General features: G+C 40.5%; 1 protein-coding gene across 1 annotated transcript in view; it reads left to right on the top strand.

The window, feature by feature from the left end:
- LOC144892693 (protein FAM200C-like) overlaps positions 1-21,061 on the top strand; it is a 1,175,895-nt gene that overhangs the window by 361,172 nt on the left and 793,662 nt on the right. The gene's annotated exons all lie outside the window — the stretch shown is intronic.

Genomic DNA, 21,061 nt, shown 5'->3' with positions numbered 1-21,061 from the left:
GGTCAATATCGGATTTTCTACAACTAAAATGGCCGCCAGTCTACCAGTCAGCCATCTTTGTTCAGATCGCAAAATAAAGTGAGATGCACGTATATGACGTCATGTGCTGTGCTTGTGCCAAGTTTGAACAAAATCAGACCATGCATGTTCCGGAAATGGTTGGAGACATGTTTAAGTAACAAAATGGTCGCTAGTCGGCCATCTTGGATCTGATCTCGAAAGAAAATGCCAAGCATATGTAAGCCATCATATCATTTATTATCTGTGTGGCAAGTTAGAAAAACAGTGGTAAATGCATGTCTGAGAAATCGTTGAAGACGTGTTCAACATCGTTTTTTTTTTTTATGACTAAAATGGCTGCCAGTCGCCCATCTTTGATCGCATCACGAAACATAATGATGTGCATATGTATACCGTCATGTATTGTCTTTTTTCCGAGTCTAAACAAAATCGGTCCATAATCTCCGAGATATGGTTGAGGACGCACGTACGGATGGACTAACGGAGGAGACCCAATCCATAATAAAAGCCCCCAATTTAGACCAAGTCCAACAGGAGCTAATACACTTTTCATATATGTACATCACTTGAAAATCAAAATACATAACAAAGGTACACAATATTCATATAAAATAAAAGATTCATAAAAAAAAAGTCGAATGCTTCAAACACTACCCTCAAAATCTTCCCTCTACCCCTCCTCCCCCCCCCCCCCCCCACACCACACCTCTCTTTCCCTGACCATCTACTACACCTTCCACCCTCAACCCTTACCCTCCATATCCTCACACTGTGCACCTCCACCTCCAGTGCTACTTCCCAACCTCCAAAAGTGGTGATTTATTGATTTATCAGATTTGCATTGTTCAAGTTGTGAACATCACGTCATTCAATCGGAATGGGATGCTTATTTAATTATTGGTTGGGCACAATGGAAAGATTCATCACCTATTCTACAACATACCTTGTCATTCTCATTAATTATTTATTATTGTTATGCACTTCATGAGTTATCCTCTGTTATAAATTCGATTTTAAAACTCAAAATGGCCATCTCCAACATGATACAATTGCAATATTGAAAAATCCTGCTTTAAAAATAGAAATATTTGACTACTTTGCTCATCATACTAATGTTTAGCTGTAATATACAATTATCAAACTCATGGTGAAGGGTCCATGGCGTGCGCGCAATGCTTGCCAAGTGCGGGTCGGAATATGAGCAGGAACGGGCATTGAACCCGTACCAGCCCTTAATTCATACATTATCACACAAACTGGAGAATGAAACAACTTTAACTTATCAAACAAACTGCCAGGTCTATAATGCTAAATGCAATGCTTAATTGCTAATAAATGATGCAAATTATTGGTTAATTAGCAGCCATTGTTGGTGCACACCAATATTCAATTCCATGAAAATTAATCAATATTTAAATAATATAATAAAACGTTAGGAAATGTACTATATTCGTGAGAAAAATGGAGCCTTCATCGTTTCATTGACATTTCCTCCCAAAATCGGAATATTTTTTCCATCTACTCAAATCATGCTCTTTTATCTCCAAGTTACATTCTTTTAAAATAAATCTCTCTGAAATCTCTCCCACCTAAAATCTAATATTCCATCTCTCTCTAAAACTCCTCTACAATTAACCTACTAGGTATTACCTTAACATCAAATTTATCCCAGAATCCACACATTGCACAAAAAGCTAATTCTGCCTCGAAAAAACTAGGAGCCCCGTCAGATGTCGAAGATTCTTCTCTCAACAGTTGCTTCAACTATATAAAGGATTGATTTGTCCTTGTATAGAGCACTGCTCTCACATCTGGGGCGGTTCTAGCTCCACATACCTAAATGGCTGAATTGAATCCAAAGTAATCCAACTTAACTCTCCCAATCTGACCTCAAAACTCGACCCACTCTAATTATGTCACAAAGTTGGCTCTTTCTTTTTTCTACAGATAGTACTTCAGTTTCTGCTCCCAATAACTTGCTGCTTGTGTACCTATTAGCGAGACCACGGAATACTCGAAAAGTCACGATATCTCATGATTATTGCATGGCCATTGGCAACTCAAGGGTGGGCCATTGTGATGTGTGTCTCTTCCCCTCCACTGCAAAACTATGGAACTCTTTACCTTCCAAAACACTTACGACCTTCCCCTTTTCCAACAGCAGATTTTTTTTACTTCCTCAAAACTCTTAGACGATTCTCTCTCTTCACTTTTCTGTCAATGCAGCCCTTTTATTTAAGGCCTGGCCTCGATGAGGATTATATAGTCCGTGACTAGAGCATTCAACCTAAAAAAATTACTTATTTTAAGATTGCGTGCATTTGAAATTTTGATGTGTAATTTCTACTGATAGTAAGGGAAACATATGAAAATCTGTTAACTAAATTGTTACCAAAAAATTTCTTCACCAATATGTTTGTAAAGGTGTGTAATAACATGTGTTAAAATGTTGAAGGTCAACTCCCGTGGGAAACCCAGAAAAAAAGCTGTTGAATTCGGGTACCGAAACATTATTTTCGAGAATTTTTATTTTTTTTAATCGGCTCTTAAGTAACTTATGAGGGGTCAAATAAGGGTTTTTCATGATTCTGAGTTGATTGTTAACATTTATATTTCACCACAGACACTCCTTTGTGGAAAAATAATTTCTAAATATATCTCATTTTCTACTTTGCAGGACATGGAGTCTAGCAATATGGATGAAGACGTTACTCCACCTGTGCTCAATTGCTTCATCTGTGCATGCTCGGATACACCAGCTGAAAGGCTCATACAGGCAACTCCAAAGGGATACTCAACTTTATTGAAACAAGCAGAAACTGTCGAAAATGTTACTGTTGTGGAACGTATGAAGGAGGCTCAAAAGGAAGGAAAACTGAGGTACCACCAGAAGTGTAAAAATGATCTGTACAACAACTTTGTTGCAACCACCAAGAAGTCAGCTCAAGCATCAAAGGCAGAGAAAGAGTCATCAAAGTTGAAGAGAAGACGCACTACTTGTGAGTTCAGTTCATCAACTGGCTGCAGTTCTAGAAGATCACAGTCAGTTGACCTCCTGTATAAGGATGTATGCATTCTTTGCAACCAACCAGCCCAGCTCTACAAAAATAATCCAGCACAAGCTAGAAAGAAATACAGAGTGCCAGATAATTTGACTGCAGATACACTGAAGGCAAGCTTGCTGAAGACAGCACGGAGTCGCGGGGATGACTGGGGCACTGAAGTCACTGGACGCCTGGAAGGGATCAACGACTTGGTAGCAGAAGAAACACTGTACCATTTGCGATGCAAACTTATGTTTGCGAGAGGTGACAGTTTGTCCAAGACTGATGAGGAAGGAAAAAGGAAGAGAGGACAGAGGAGTATTGGAATCTCCCGCGATGAAGCTATCTCTGAGGGCCTTTCACTCACTCACCGCAGGCAGGTAGGTGGTCTTTCTGTCTTCTACCGACTCCTCTCCGGCCTTGCACCCCCAGCTCTCTCTGTGCTCTGTCCCCCAAATATTCCTACAGGTCGCACAAGATCTGCCAGCAACCCTCTGATGGTTAAACTGCCGAAATCTCGGCTCTCTGCTCACCTTCACTCTTTCATTCCTCTTTTCTCCCGCCTCTGGAACAAACTCCCTCACTCCCTTCAATCCCACTCCTCCCTCCAGGTCTTTAAAACAGCTGTTCACCACCATCTCTTATCTTCCCCCATCCAAAACCTTGATCTTTTCTACCCCCGCTAATTCACCCCAGATCCACCTTGTTTGAAATTCCAACTTCTTTCCTGGAAGTCCTGGCAGTGTCCATATGTTTTATACCTCTCCCACCGCCCCCTTCCCATGCCCCCCCCCCCCAAAGCCCTCGCCCTCTCTCAGATCTCTCGATGTCTCCATGTCTCTCGGTCCCTGCTCTCAAATGTTGTGTTTGTGTCCTTCCCCCTCTCTCCCCATCTTGTCTACCGCTCCCGATGTTATATGTTTTATGTGTCGGTTTGTCTTTCTGTGTGATTAATGTTCGCTCTTTCACGAGCCTCGATCTTGTATACAAAACAAAACAAAACAAAAAAATATATAAAAAAAATTGATGAGGAGCGAGAGGCAGTTTTTATTGAATTTTGCGAATGGTTAGACTCAGAATTAGAGCATGGGGTAATGAACATGGACCAAGTCCATGAAAAGCTGCAGGAGTTTGATCAGTCACCAGAGAAGAGCCTTTCTTATTCAAAGCATTGGCTAAAGATAAAACTTCTAGAGAAATACGAAGACACCTTGTATTTCACAACACAGGAAAGAAGGGCAGATGTACTCTGTCTCAAAGATGGCACCGACAATATTCTGCGAGCGCATCATGCTAATCTTGACCATGGAGATGAGAAGACTCAGATCATAAAGACGGCACTCAAGTTCATATCCAATGATATTGCCTTGATTGATTTAGGTCCAAAGTCATACCCCACCACACACAGTATGACTGACATCGATAGTCAGCTGACACTTGTTCCTGCAAGCCTTCAGATGTTCTTGAGACCGATTGTCAAGACAGACGAAAGAGTTGCCGTTTGGGGGCAGAATTTTATTAAGGCCTGTCGACCTCGGTCTGGAGTATTGCCACACCAAATGGGGCTTGCCATACAACTTGATCATAGATTTGGGTCAAAATGGATGCTCAACAAGTTCCACCGGCTGGGATACACTGAGTCTTACACGGAGACACAAAACTACAAATACTGCTTTTTAATAGTAGGAGTGGAGATGATGTTCCAGATACTTCTGGCACTCTTGACACCATTGTGGAGGAAACCGATGAACAGATCAATGATGAGGTTGCGGTTGATGCTGCGCTTGAGGATCAATCAGTGATGACAGCCAAAGTGCCAGCCAGTGAAAGTAAATTGTCAAGTAATGATCAGGTGGTCTTTATGGAGGTTGGGGAAACAAACAATGCAGTCACTCAGTTTGTTGGAGACAATATAGATTTAAACATTGTCTCTATTCACGGAAACACTCCCTTTCACTCAATGGGTTGGATCGAAGTCACCTCTCCGGCACCACCTTTGCCAGATCCACAGACAACAGCAGCTTTCCCCCGGGTGAAGTTGAAGGCACTCGACAAAGCTAAGATCCTGAGAGGAACTGAAGTAAAGATTATTCCATTTACGAACAGGAAACAGATAGGAACGAACGCGATCATGTTTCTCCCCCTCGCTGAGCTTTCCTCCTCCCTGGCTCATGATCAGCCACTCCTCACTCCAGGTGACACACTCTGGGCAGCGGGGTGGGTGATCAAAGCCAACGATCCTGAGTTCCCACACTCCAACTGGAATGGCTGGATGAAGAGAATCCATGCTAATGATGCAAAGCAGAGCACACAGATCGAGTTCCTCCCAGTTATTGAAGGAGACAATAGGTGTGCATGGGTATGAGCCAGTTCCAACACTGGACCCCACGGCTCCTGAGGAGCTATTGCAGTTCACGAGCTGTAATTGTCATGGAGATTGCAGCAACCGGCGATGCAGCTGCAAGAAGAATGGGGTCACGTGCATCTCGGCCTGTGGAGTCTGTAATGGCATTACATGCAGAAACTGCAGTCATGATGTTGTTGAGTCTGAAGAAGACATAGACAATGACTGTTGAAACTTCTGACATTGTGAATGACAAATAACTCTTGAGTATTATATATGTATGTGAAATAAAAGCTACTTTGTGTGTAAATGTAAAAGTGAAAATATAAATGTTAACAATCAACTCAGAATCATGAAAAACCCTTATTTGACCCCTCATAAGTTACTTAAGGGCCGATTAAAAAAAATAAAAATTCTCGAAAATAATTTTTCGGTACCCGAATTCAACAACTTTTTTTCTGGGTTTCCCACGGGAGTTGAACTTCAACATTTTAACACATGTTATTACACACCTTTACAAACATATTGGTGAAGAAATTTTTTGGAAACAATTTAGTTAACAGATTTGTGAAATATCTCATAAAATGCCCTTACCCATGGTCCTCTGAAAGAGTGGAGGCAGAGGAGCCGTGATTGTCGCACTCAACCTCTACAAAGGACCGAATCTGGTCACAAACCACAGCAGCCTGCCTTGATGTTGAGGTGGTTCTCAATTTCTTAGGTTCCTATAAGAGTCAATGAATTTTCAAATCAATGAATTTTAACTGGTATAACTGCAAAAAAGCAAAGTAAATAATTTTGTGTCTGTTCTACTCTCAAAATCAACTCACTTTAAACAGATGTGATGGGAAATTAAACACCGATGGTATCACCCCATCTCGGAGACGGACAATTTGACCCGTCCAGTCAAAATTCTCGGACTCAAAATGGTCACTGCAGAGGACGCTGTACTTCGTTGCCTTGAACCCTTCTCTCTTGAGGGCTACTTCCTACAATCTCTTTTGGTGTGCATCTGACGGAAACCTACATTAAGAAAAAAAATATATTGTCGCGGTTTTAGAACCCTCACTTTGTAAATAATTCTTGTAAATATCTCATCATTTAATAAGGTTAAAGGTTGCACCCTTAGTTAGTCCATATGCAACACGTAGGCCACCATAGGAATTCCAGTTATTTCCTTATTATGTGTTAGATAAGGCCGTGTTCCCAATAGTTGAATCTGCGTTGCATCAATTAAATAAGAATAGGTCCCAATCCATTCCGGCCATTTTGCCAACCTCTCTCTCCCAATTCTGTTATGCGCCTTGGTTAGCGTTCGCTCAGGCGCCGCCATTAACCATGCGGTCAAGCTCGAGGAAGAAGGGGGCGGAGCACCAAGGACAAGGTGTGGCCCTGTCAACCAGCCATCAAAGGCGGAGCCGGTAAGCCCTTACCAGCCAACCAGGGCTGAGGTGAGCTCGCTGGCGGGCGTGGTTTTCCAAGCGCGCGGATTGATCTGAAAGCGCGTTATATAAGCGTGAGCGAAAAGCCCTTTTACGGACTTCTTTCCAAGGACTGCGCTGGGGGACTCCTTTTTGCACGGACTGCGCGGAAACGTCTGATCATGGTGTCAGGGAATTTGTACTGGGGGACTCACAGGACTCCAATGACCGGACACAGGTTACAAAAGGTCTAGTTTATTAAACTGTATTCACTTCATCCAATTACCAAAATGATACCGCATAATATAATGGATCAGGTTAACTCTTTTCGCTGGTCCTTCTCGTTCATCCGACACTCCCGTTCGGTCAGCGCTTCACGTAGCAAGTACCTCGACTCCAGCCGCAGCTCCCGCTTATATGGACCAACTCGACTTAATCCTCTGTCCGCTGAACTCGTAATCTCTTCTCCGCTGACGTTACTGGTCGCCTTCCTGGCGCCAGCTAGCCCCCCCTGTTGTGAGTTCCATTTATCAAACAATAGGGGGGTGCTCCAGCCTGGGGCTGTGACCAGGTGTTTCAAGAGATTATCATGTTCGTGCACATTCCTAACTCATTTACAAACTCGTCCTTCACAGAGTTTGCATGTAAAATGTATTTGCTTTGTTACCAGGTTAATTAATAAGTTACCAGTGCCAATTAATAAGTTACGCTGAGTTACACTTCCACAATTCCCTCATCTTTTTGTTTTTTGTTTATATTAACCATTAATCTAAACATCAATATAAGTAAATAATCAATCACTACAAGTAAACATCATTACAAGTATAAGTAAATAATCAATCACTACAAGTAAACATCATTACAAGTATAAGTAAATAATCAATCACTACAAGTAAACATCATTACAAGTATAAGTAAATAATCAATCACTTTGGTAATCAAATTCCCTTGGGCATACACCGTCATCCTGCAAGAATCACAAAACATTTCGTTGGTCATTGACTTCTTCCATATCGTTCAATCTATTGCATTTGCATCACAAATATATTTTCAAAACAACACTTCACCATCACCAAGATACAACAATTTCACTTCATTTTCAAGTTTTGTAAAGCATCTGCACCATCTGGCAAAAAACGTTTGCCTCCACACAAATGTTGACTTTGTTTGAAAGGAAGGGCTGATCACTTGTGTTTGAATCCAGGTATGAAACATTTTCTCCTAATGTCTTCATAGCTCCTGCACTACTTCGTGTAGGATTTCGCTGTTGTGGTAACACTGCGGAGTCATAGACTGACCCTGCTCTCCTTGTAGCATTCTTGCCACTTTTTGCTGTGAACCATAATGATTCCTTGAACAAGGCCTTCGCCCAGTTGTAGTCGACTTGCCTCCTCCCTCATTATGAGTGGGCAGCCAGTATTGGTGTGACGTTGATTGGCCAGCAAGATGTGGAACAGGGATGCCGGATGCATCCACAATGATGTTGGGACCATGGTGTTCAGGTCATTCATGGTCCTTACCAGGAGCAACCAGCAGAATCGTGCACAGCTGTTGTGACAAGGGCACAGCCGTTTTTTTTTTTTTTTCAGCTCCATGCTGGTTCCCCGGGCGTTGGTGAAGTAATAACATATGTCCCCGCATTTCACAGAGGTTGCAGGTAAAATGTCGTTGTCCTGCAACTTCTGATGTGATGAATGTTCGAAGCCTTCGAACAAGAGTAAGTGATCGCCTTTCTTTCATATGTTGCAGTGTGATCCAGGCAAATGGTCACATAAATTTCCTTGGTGAAGGTAAGCATTCATCTCCAAGTTACACGGGAGAATGTCTTCATCATTCTTTGAGAAAGAGGGTGTATGCCATGATTAACTTCATTTTTAGCCACAAATTTTCTTTCTCGAACTTCTTCCCAATTCCGTTAGCACTCCCTTCAAAATGTGATCTCGTCTTATCCTTATGCTCAGTCACATCTGAATCTGCTTTCCGCACACACTGAATCAGATAGGGTACATCTTACCATGAAATCAGCATAATCATGTATATCTTCCGATAGTTTCACATTCAACAATTTGCTGTTTTTCCTTAACACAAAAGTTATATTCATTTATATGCGTCACACAAATAATATTCAATCAGGTATGTATTTTATTACTAAACTAAGAATAGCATCCACAATTGCTTTCAGGTTAATATAGTTCAAAAATTAACTCATGCAGGTATTTTAGCACTACTCTAAGAAAATCAATTGTATATGATTACAATCACAAACGGGAATACCTAATTCCCAACAACAATTTTCCCAAACCAACAAATTAAGCATAATGTATTATTACCATAATTCCTCTCCACTTTTTCTTTTCCCTCTTTTTCCCTTAACAGTGTGGCACTTGTGGTGATATGAGTTCACTGATATTGTAATTGACACAACTCATAACATTGTCGTTATGCCATTATCTTAATTCTACTGTTTATGTCGCCATAAAAGTCTTCCTTTTCTGGATCCACATTTCTTTCCTCATTTGTCACTTCATGCGTTATCATCGTGTTGTTGGTTACCTTATTCAAACACACCGTCACTAAGGCTTTCAAGCAAGCCACCACTAAAACAATTGCCAATATAACTACTAAACCAACAAACAAGTCTGCTACTCTTTGTAGACATTATATACCAAACTAACAAGCTTCCTAAAAGGTAAATAAAGAAAATCCCTTAATATGTAACATAATCAGATTATTTGTCTTACAAATGATCCCCCTATCTCCCGGGGTTGAACTCAATCCCCTGATCATGAGTGTAGTTGTGATACATTTTTCACTCATGTTGTATTAATATCAGCAGGTAATTGTATGTCATGTAGGCAAATAAATGTCACTATCCCAAGTAGGAATATCACATGTTGAAAATGTAGTGTTTATCAATGCAAGGGGTGTTCAAATGACTGTAAATCACTACTATCATTTATCTACCACTGAATGTTCTGCTGGGCTGCTAGGTGCAGCCTCATTTTCTGTGGGATCGTCCACCTTAGCCCCATGTGCTTGTTTGCAATGAGGGGCATGAATCCAACTTTCTATTTTGGGTCCATCTTTTTTTCCTATTCTTATCAATCTCCTATGGTTTATCATTTCGTTCCAAGATACCGCAACCAAAGGTTTTAACCAAAGCTCTACCAAACTATTTCCAATTTGAACAAAAATGCCAGTGAAACAATGATTCGAAGAATTAACTTCAAGGGGTCAATAAATTTATTCTATAGCCAGATCTAATTTTCCCATCCAATAGTTTGCCTTGCCACATGTCATATTATAACACCTTAATAAACCTTCGAAAAAATGTTTCCCATCTCAACAAATTTCCTTTTTTTACAAATAGCCATGTGTAACTTACGTATTTAACTACAATTTCCTCTCAATTTGTTTGGCCTAACTGGCCGTAAAAGTGGCTGCCAGCATGCAGTACCGTTTTTTATCTACCAAGGAAGTGCTCGTCCACATAAGACCTCTACCAAAATGTTGTTTGTAAAAAAACAAATCTGGGATTTCTGATTACATGGATGCACACTCTCAGGACATTTTCAGGCTGCTGTTAACAATCCACTACGATGACTTAATTCTTTTACCCACAATCAAATAATTAGTACAAATTGAGGATATTATCCCTATCACATTCTTTTATAGATTCATTATGTTGGATCTAATTTTTCCCAATAATTTTCCACTGCTGTAAGGCGGAACAATAGCTCTCATAAGTCTTAGTAATATCGTACTTAATTTGCCCAGCAGGGAATAATTTATTTACTATCCTTTCTCATCTGTTAACCAGTGACTTTGTTTAAACTCCAGAACTGAAAACCCACAATAGTTCAAACCAGCAAAATTTTCTTTACTATTTCCCCATATCATCTATGCCTAAAACACATCCATACATACAGCACAATTTATATGCTGATAAAATTCAAGTTTATATATATAAAATCCATGAGCAGAGTATTCTGGGAAGTCAGTGTAAGACCTCTCCCAAATTTGGATGATTTTGTACTTCCTCATTTCCTTTTATGAAGCTCATATCCATAAATAGATGTTATTCTCATATACATTCTATCAAAAAATGGAATCCCAAAATTACTCACAATTTTACTATGAATTAATGGCTGCTCATAACCCAGCACATCAAATTTTTTTATATTCCATTTCCCTTGACAAAAGAGATAATGTTCATAATCAAATTATATTTCTATTTTATTTTACGGATTCTCTGGATATTCAATCCCATCCACATATCCCAATCCCATCCACATAAAACTATCCATTTCCAGACAGGCACACTGTCGGTGTCAACAATCTTGTAAGATTGATACACAAAAACACACACACACATGCATTATGCATATTTGTTTGCGTTGGAACCATTATTTACAGATCAGATGGGTGTCAATTTTATTTCAATTTCATAAAATTTGTCAATCAAATTCAAAATGCTTATAGACAAATAAACCAAAAGTCCATTCTTAGAAAACCCTCATGATGTCACATTGAAATTACCCTTTCAGCCTTCACAATAATCTATCCAAATTTTGACTACACACTCATTTGCATGTCAGTCGACCATTGACCTATCAATCGTGCGGAACAATAGTCCGAAATTCCCACCTGATCATCACGTGACTCTTGTCACTTGGTTTGCCAAAAAATTGCAACGCAATTGTTCCAAACTTTGTTAATTTAAAATTGCTGTGCCCAAAATAGAAGATCCAATTTTGGCATTTGATCAATTAATTATGAATTTGTTAACAAGCAAAAAAAGAAAAAATGAATCATTCTTGCTCTGAAAACTTTTCAGACACAAGAATCATCGACAGTTATTCATGTTTGTCCAGTAATCGAATCTGTTGAGGCCAATCATCATTTGGGATTTGCAGCAATGAAGGCCTAATCATTGTCTGAGGTACCGGTAAGCACTGGTACCCTTGATCTTGGTTTGCCCCATGACCTTGTCTTCCTGTTGACATACGGACATCTTCTTCTCCAATGTCCCATCTTTCCACACTCGAAACACCGGTTTCTGTCGTTGTCTGATCTGTGCACCTGTGCACTTGTATTGCTGGGCTGCATCTCTACATCCCTGAGTTGCCACTGCAATCTCTCGTTATCTCCTGAAACATGAAAAAATTCTCTGTACCGTCCTTTTTGGGGAGACAACTGGAAATCAGATGGGACAACTGTCACTTTCATTCCTAATTTCGAGGGCAGTTGTGCATTTGTCTCCTCCACTGTATCCTGTATCCTTTTTATTTTAAGTTCTAGTTCCGTTATCCGTTCTTGCTGTTCCCGTTGTCTGGATTCACCATCCCAAAGATGGAATGCAAGCCAGTCTACCGTTAGATTCTGTCTCTTCCTGGCTTTCAATCTTTGTTCCAATCTTTCCAATCGACTTCGCTCAAATGTACCATCTCTTGGAAACTCCTCATCATGTCCCTTTGTCCACAAATACCAATTCTCGACCTGCCTTATAGCTTCTGCACCATAACGGTCGTACATATGATGTGTACAAGTACCTTTTTGTGGAATCTCTTGTTGTCCTTGTGTATTCTTGCAGGCTCCATTTCCCATTCTGCCTTTTATCAAAGTAGCGTTGGATGTGTTGTAGTTTGTTCCTCTAAAGCTTCACTCGTACCTCCAGGAAGGGTCTCTCCACCTGTTCACACGGTGATTTCCAGAGAATCTCCCTCAGCCGTGGCTTTTGCACAATCCAATCTCACAGATCAGTATTTGCAGATGAGCCGGAGGGTCAGTATGAAATGGGTGAATCCTCAGGTGTCCGCTCTGTTGACGGGGAAATCACACAATGGTAACCGCACATATATCTGTATATAAACTCACCACCTTGCTCAATATTCCCAGGTTGTCTCCACATTGTTAATATCACGCAAAGATATCAAAGCTTCTTTCTTGAGACCGCATTTTCATCAATCAAACAATCAATATATTCAATTCAATTTATTCAGTTCAATTTATTCAGTTAAATTTATTCAATTAAATTCAATCAATTAGATTCAATCAATCAGATTCAATCAATCAACAATTCAATCAATTATTCAATTTCAATTAATTCATCAATATTCATCAATAAATCAAATTAATCATTTTGGATGTCTCCTTGCATAAGCCCTTTCCCCAATGATGTCAGAACAGGTCCATCCATTGACTGAGATCGAATTTCATCGGTCGTCACCTCGGATTCGTACCTCATGTCAATTGATGAATCGCCGCCCTGTCCTAGGGTCATATCTGACATATTTTCCCATTTTGCCTGGTCTCCACAAATTTTTCTTTGCAACCACTAAAGGCAACTCATCCTTCATTCGTGAGACAGCCAAAATGGATGCCAGATATTAAAGTTCATTGGGAAAAATATCTCATCATTTTTCTTTTAATAGTATCCAAAATCTCTTGGCAATATAAATTTCGTAAAACTCCTGAAATAAGACTGTAAAATTTCTTCAATCATGCTAAATTTTGAAACTCCATCGCTTGTAATACCCAATTTATCCCATAGGGCTTGAAAGTTCTTTCCCAAGTTCATGCAGCATTCTGCATTTGAACCCTATGATATCATTCATAATAATCATCATGATTTTATAGTCATGGTCCTATCATAATCATCTATTTAAAACGAACATTTCTTTTATCACCACAGCTATGTGGTATAATCAACAATAGAATAAAACTGTACATAGCAACAGGCTACCTCATGGCCACTTAGTATACCTATTGACTATAAGTCATAACAATATCGAATAATCATTGAACAATTCAAAAATCGCTTCCACTGCTCCAGCCGCAGCATTCGTCATTTTGTCTGCTCATCAGCGTGACCAAAACGAAATAAAGGGAGCTCAACCATTACACAGCGCTTTTAATGGCGCATGCCATAGGAACTCAACGCAATTTCGACTCGGCCAGAAAACGAGCAAATTTTGCAGGATGTTAACTGGAATTAGCCGTGAAAATATATCCAAAATACACAAAAATACCCACCCACAAAAATAAACAACAAAACCCAAACAAACCCAAGGTCGACCATATTACACAATTAAATTACACATTCAATTACTCATTAAATTACTCATTAAATTACTCATTAAATTACTCATTAAATTACTCATTTCAGCATCGTATTGATTGCTGAACTGTTCATGGGTTTATACACACCTTAAAAGAGGTATGCTTTGTGGTGTTGCCCACCTACCACGTTTAATTAAATTACACCATTTCAGCATCGTATTGATTGCTGAACTGTTCATGGGTTTATACACACCTTAAAAGAGGTATGCTTTGTGGTGTTGCCCACCTACCACGTTTAATTAAATTACACCATTTCAGCATCGTATTGATTGCTGAACTGTTCATGGGTTTATACACACCTTAAAAGAGGTATGCTTTGTGGTGTTGCCCACCTACCACGTTTAATTAAATTACACCATTTCAGCATCGTATTGATTGCTGAACTGTTCATGGGTTTATACACACCTTAAAAGAGGTATGCTTTGTGGTGTTGCCCACCTACCACGTTTAATTAAATTAATTGATTGCTGAACTGTTCATGGGTTTATACACACCTTAAAAGAGGTATGCTTTGTGGTGTTGCCCACCTACCACGTTGAATTAAATTACATCATTTCAATTAAAACATCGCTTCTACTGCTCCAGCCGCAGCATACGTCACTTTGTCTGCTCATCCGCATGACCAAAACGAAATAAAGGGAGCTCAACCATTACACAGCGCTTTTAATGGCGCATGCCATAGAAACTCAACGCAATTTCGACTCGGCCAGCAAACGAGCAAATTTTGCAGGATGTTAACTGGAATTAGTCGTGAAAATATATACAAAATACACAAAAATACCCATCCACTCAACTAAACAACATTTATTCCGTTCAACAGAACAAACATTTCCTCTATCATGACATGCATGTCTTCAAAATTATATGACCAAGAGGAAAGTAAAATTAATTAAAACTGCGGGCAGTGATAATCCGGGGACCATACCGCTCCATCCTGATTGGACGAGTGCGTGCTAGAGTCGTTAACAACGACAGTCCAGATCCGATTGTTCAAAATTTCAACTCAATCGATCGAAAAATGAACGCAGGGATGCATTTTAAAGGTGCAGTGGCACTAACTGAGTTGCCACGAATATGGCCACGAAATTGCCAATATGGCCATCACAAAATATTTTCCTTAATCAATTGGCTCATAGCATAACCAATCTGCAAGTATTTCATCCGAAGATGTATCTCTCAGGAATTTTAATTAAATAAGTCCTTTATAAATCAACGAGTTAATTTATTAAATGATTAATCAATAAATCAATATTTTCCTTGACAGCCACATCACTTGGTCAGTGTCATGTCCAAATATCAGCTTCCTTACTCAAAAGGTGCCTGAGTTAATGTAATGTAATTACTGTAATAAGATTACTGCAATTACTGTAATGATTACTGTAATTACTGTAATTACCGGAACTGTAATTACTGTAATTACCTCAGGTAATTACTGTAATGTAATTACTGTAATGTAATAAGAAATGTAATTAATTAAATAAGTACTTCATTAATCGTTAATAATGAAATAATTCCTGAATTCTCATTCGATTCACTCGACATTCGAATGTCCCCAAAACGTTGGAGCAAAACGTTGCAACAACGAAAGTGAAACGTTGTAGCGACGTTGTGGAAACGTTAGCAAAACCCAACATTTGAATGTTCCCAAAACATTCCAACAACAAGTTCCAACAACAAGTTCCAACAGCAAGTTCCAACAACAAGTTCCAACAACAAGTTCCAACAACAAGTTCCAACAACAAGTTCCAACAGCAAGTTCCAACAGCAAGTTCCAACAACAAGTTCCAACAGCAAGTTCCAACAACAAGTTCCAACAGCAAGTTCCAACAACAAGTTCCAACAACAAGTTCCAACAAGTTCCAACAGCAAGTTCCAACAGCAAGTTCCAACAACAAGTTCCAACAACAAGTTCCAACAACAAGTTCCAACAAGTTCCAACAGCAAGTTCCAACAGCAAGTTCCAACAACAAGTTCCAACAACAAGTTCCAACAACAAGTTCCAACAAGTTCCAACAGCAAGTTCCAACAGCAAGTTCCAACAACAAGTTCCAACAAGTTCCAACAACAAGTTCCAACAGCAAGTTCCAACAACAAGTTCCAACAAGTTCCAACAGCAAGTTCCAACAGCAAGTTCCAACAATAAGTTCCAACAACAAGTTCCAACAGCAAGTTCCAACAGCAAGTTCCAACAACAAGTTCCAACAACAAGTTCCAACAAGTTCCAACAACAAGTTCCAACAACAAGTTCCAACAACAAGTTCCAACAAGTTCCAACAGCAAGTTCCAACAGCAAGTTCCAACAACAAGTTCCAACAACAAGTTCCAACAGCAAGTTCCAACAGCAAGTTCCAACAACAATTTCCAACAACAAGTTCCAACAAGTTCCAACAGCAAGTTCCAACAACAAGTTCCAACAACAAGTTCCAACAAGTTCCAACAACAAGTTCCAACAGCAAGTTCCAACAACAAGTTCCAACAACAAGTTCCAACAACAAGTTCCAACAAGTTCCAACAGCAAGTTCCAACAGCAAGTTCCAACAGCAAGTTCCAACAACAAGTTCCAGCAACAAGTTCCAACAAGTTCCAACAACAAGTTCCAACAGCAAGTTCCAACAACAAGTTCCAACAACAAGTTCCAACAAGTTCCAACAGCAAGTTCCAACAGCAAGTTCCAACAACAAGTTCCAACAACAAGTTCCAACAGCAAGTTCCAACAGCAAGTTCCAACAACAAGTTCCAACAACAAGTTCCAACAAGTTCCAACAGCAAGTTCCAACAACAAGTTCCAACAACAAGTTCCAACAAGTTCCAACAACAAGTTCCAACAGCAAGTTCCAACAACAAGTTCCAACAACAAGTTCCAACAACAAGTTCCAACAAGTTCCAACAGCAAGTTCCAACAGCAAGTTCCAACAACAAGTTCCAACAACAAGTTCCAACAAGTTCCAACAGCAAGTTCCAACAACAAGTTCCAACAACAAGTTCCAACAAGTTCCAACAGCAAGTTCCAACAGCAAGTTCCAACAACAAGTTCCAACAACAAGTTCCAACAACAAGTTCCAACAAGTTCCAACAGCAAGTTCCAACAGCAAGTTCCAACAACAAGTTCCAACAACAAGTTCCAACAAGTTCCAACAGCAAGTTCCAACAACAAGTTCCAACAACAAGTTCCAACAAGTTCCAACAGCAAGTTCCAACAGCAGGTTCCAACAACAAGTTCCAACAACAAGTTCCAACAACAAGTTCCAACAAGTTCCAACAGCAAGTTCCAACAGCAAGTTCCAACAACAAGTTCCAACAAGTTCCAACAGCAAGTTCCAGGTTCCTCTAAACATTCCTAAACCAATATCCCATTAAAAATCCCATTAAAATCCCATATTTTGTCACCCTTTGCATTGTTGAAAGCAATTAATTCCATAACTTAATATTACCTCTGGTTTATATATACTAGGGCGTGCCCGCACGTACGTGCTCGCCCGTACGTGCTTGCAAAAAACATGCGTGCAAACAACAACAACAAAACTTTGAAACCACGTGGCAGTAACGACCACAGAACCACCCTCCTATTTGCATGGAATGGTTTGGTCCATTCGCAAAGCCAAAACGAACGACCACAGAACCACCCTCCTATTTACATGGAATGGTTTGGTCCATTCGCAAAGCCAAAACGAACGACCACAGAACCACCCTCCTATTTGCATGGAATGGTTTGGTCCATTCGCAAAGCCAAAACGAACGGCTTGCGAGTACGGTGACCATACCTTGGGACCCCCTTGTCCGATTAATTTCAAACCTTGACAAATTTTCCATTCCTTCCCTTCCTGATCTTTCGATGTAGGGCTGGGTTCTTTTTTTAGGATCATGTTGCATCGAGCATTATTTTCCAAAACAGTGTGAACATTAACCCACACCAAAACCTCTGACATCCCACCATTAACACCTATTGTGAGCGTGCCGAATCAGTAAGCATCACCCCTTCTATGAGCCTCGACCAGAGGGTGGTTGTTACTCACAAACACCATTTCCTGTAATTATCTCTCACTAGGGCATGCCCGTACTATATATATATCTAAAATTATATCCCCCGCCGAGCAAGTCGCTGGCTCCAAGTCGAGTGCTTTGAACAAAAAAAAGAAGTACTCTAAACGGTGGTTTTTTATTCAACCGTGAAGCATGTCTCAAAGGCTTCTTGATGGACCTGGACAAAATTTGATGCAATTTTTTTTTTCTCAATCGCCATCTTTCATCATAATTCTGGACCGGCATGAGGGGGGGTTGTCTGTCATGAATTTATAGGCATGGCGGGAAAACTGAAAAAAATTATTTATTTAAAACGGGTGTACACGATTGTACACGTGTACGGACGGACCTTACCGAACCGGCAAACAAGTCGCTTCATGCACATCAGTGGTGCGTTTCTTCGTGGCGCGTGTCAGAAGAATTACACAGCGCAGGAAAAATACGTATTTACAGAAATCGTTTAAAAAAAACTCGGATAATCGCTAAAATCGTTGTGGCCGGTGTACCATATTGGAAATATATATATATATAAATATAATTCCGTTTCCCGGTTCCCTGTCGCTCGTCGAGCGCCGAGCAAGTCAAGTGCTTCGAACAAGTGCAAAAAAAAAAAAAAGTAGTACTTTATCCGTGTGCGGGTGGGTAAACGAGTGTACCGGCCTTACACGTCCTGGAAGCAAGCGGTCGCAAGGTGCACACTTGCTCCGTCTGCTTCCAGGTTACAGTAAGGCCCTTTAATAACCAGCGCAAAAATACGTATTTACAGAAATCATTTAGAAAAAAAAACGAATAAATTGCTACAGTCGTTTATCGAAATCCCATTCGTGATGGCTCACGCCACCTATATCGCGGCATCGGTGCGCAAAGAAGCCCCAGACCACCTGCTCCCCCATGTATGTACCCATAACTTCCAAGTTCGTAAATCATATTGGACCAAACAAGACACACTCACCTTTTAAAGACTTGTTTGTGTCCAGTTGATCCCAGCGGTGCCTCCAAGATTGTCAGGGAATTTGTACTGGGGGACTCACAGGACTCCAATGACCGGACACAGGTTACAAAAGGTCTAGTTTATTAAACTGTATTCACTTCATCCAATTACCAAAATGATACCGCATAATATAATGGATCAGGTTAACTCTTTTCGCTGGTCCTTCTCGTTCATCCGACACTCCCGTTCGGTCAGCGCTTCACGTAGCAAGTACCTCGACTCCAGCCGCAGCTCCCGCTTATATGGACCAACTCGACTTAATCCTCTGTCCGCTGAACTCGTAATATCTTCTCCGCTGACGTTACTGGTCGCCTTCCTGGCGCCAGCTAGCCCCCCCTGTTGTGAGTTCCATTTATCAAACAATAGGGGGGTGCTCCAGCCTGGGGCTGTGACCAGGTGTTTCAAGAGATTATCATGTTCGTGCACATTCCTAACTCATTTACAAACTCGTCCTTCACAGAGTTTGCATGTAAAATGTATTTGCTTTGTTACCAGGTTAATTAATAAGTTACCAGTGCCAATTAATAAGTTACGCTGAGTTACACTTCCACAATGGCAAAGCCTTTTGATACGGACTGCGCCACGAACTGCCTTTTGCCTACGAACATTGATCGAGAGAGAGAGAGCGTTTGGCACGATATACGTTTATTACGTACGCAGCATCCCAGCCCCCGCTATATGTTAGGTCCGCTCGCGGTCGACAACACGCAAAGCTGCCTGCCGTTTCTCGCCCGCGGAACTGGAGCCTGGACGGAGTCGACCTACCTGGAACCATCTGCCTGGACCTTCCACCCTACCAGCTACCATCCCATGTGAGTGTGTCTGTTTGTCCAGGGTTGTTAAGTTAAGACTGTATAGTTAAGCCTGCCCTGTGTCCTGCTTCTTCTTCTTCTTCCTTGTATATTCCTTTCGTTTCCTCGTCTTCCTGATTGGAAATAAATCACCTTGTTATTTCTTGGTTTTTCCCTAATCCGATCGCCTCCGTCCTTTCTTTCCATTGAGTACCTGTGGCACGATTTCGGAACCGCTATAATCGGGTGTAGTCATTGTTAATGGCTCGGGCCGCGGATTGCTAACCGCTCGGCATTTTCCATCTTATCCGTGGTTCGAGCGGGAGTTATTTCCCTGCTCGCGGTCGGTGTTGGTAATTAGGTATTTGGGACCCAAATTGACCAATATCACCCTACCCAAGACCGACCGGGAGTAGCGTTGTAGCTTCCAGGACTCGGGACGGCCAGCTTAAAAGGACATGGGGATTAACCCCCCCCCCCCCCCTTTGATAAGGGGAGAGCCGACCCCCGAATCCGTAACAATATAGATATATATATATATATATATATATATATATATATATATATATGTATGTATATATATATATATATATATATATATATATATATATATATATATATATATATATATATATATATATATGACTGTATTTCTATGAAATTTATTTTTGACATAATTATCAACTCACTAAATCATTAATGCATTTCCAACAGTGCTTGGTCTGGAAACAGGACCCTCTAGAACCTTTCATAGACTATTTGTTATGTTTGTATAGGACAATCTCCAGGAATAACCCATTATCATGTGACAAAACTAGTCAAATTGCGAAACTCGTACACAAAGAATCTACAAATAACACCCAGCTCTCCAAATTAAGAAATAACACCTAGCTCCAACTTAACACAGTAAGCATAAACTACAGAATATATTTTTGTTACTGTTAGTCAGGGAATGACTGAACTGCTGTCAAACTGCCCTGTTTTCTATTGACACTGACAGTGACAGTACTGTTGACAAGTGTTGTGGATGTATGGCAACACATAGCTAGCGATAAACTTCCACTAAAATTAACGTAAATACACCTGTGAAGCATGACTTTCTTGTGGAATGTGTTGCCTTTGTCCCTTGACTCCAATGTACGTTTATTTGTACAGCTGTACGCTGCACAAAATTGTGGCATTTCGCTGCTTTTAACTGCACCAGTGCGTCAGCTTTGAAGGACCTCCCCAAGATGGCGGACTGTTCTATGTATCCGGGGAGGTGTCGCGCGACATCCAGTGTTATATATATCTATGAGAGAGCATAC

The sequence above is a fragment of the Myxine glutinosa genome, chromosome 6 (assembly GCF_964187855.1).
Source record: "Myxine glutinosa chromosome 6, kmMyxGlut1.1, whole genome shotgun sequence".
Lineage (NCBI taxonomy): Eukaryota > Metazoa > Chordata > Myxini > Myxiniformes > Myxinidae > Myxine > Myxine glutinosa.
Note: the sequence above shows the minus strand (reverse complement) of the source record. Positions and strands in the feature narration are given on the sequence as shown.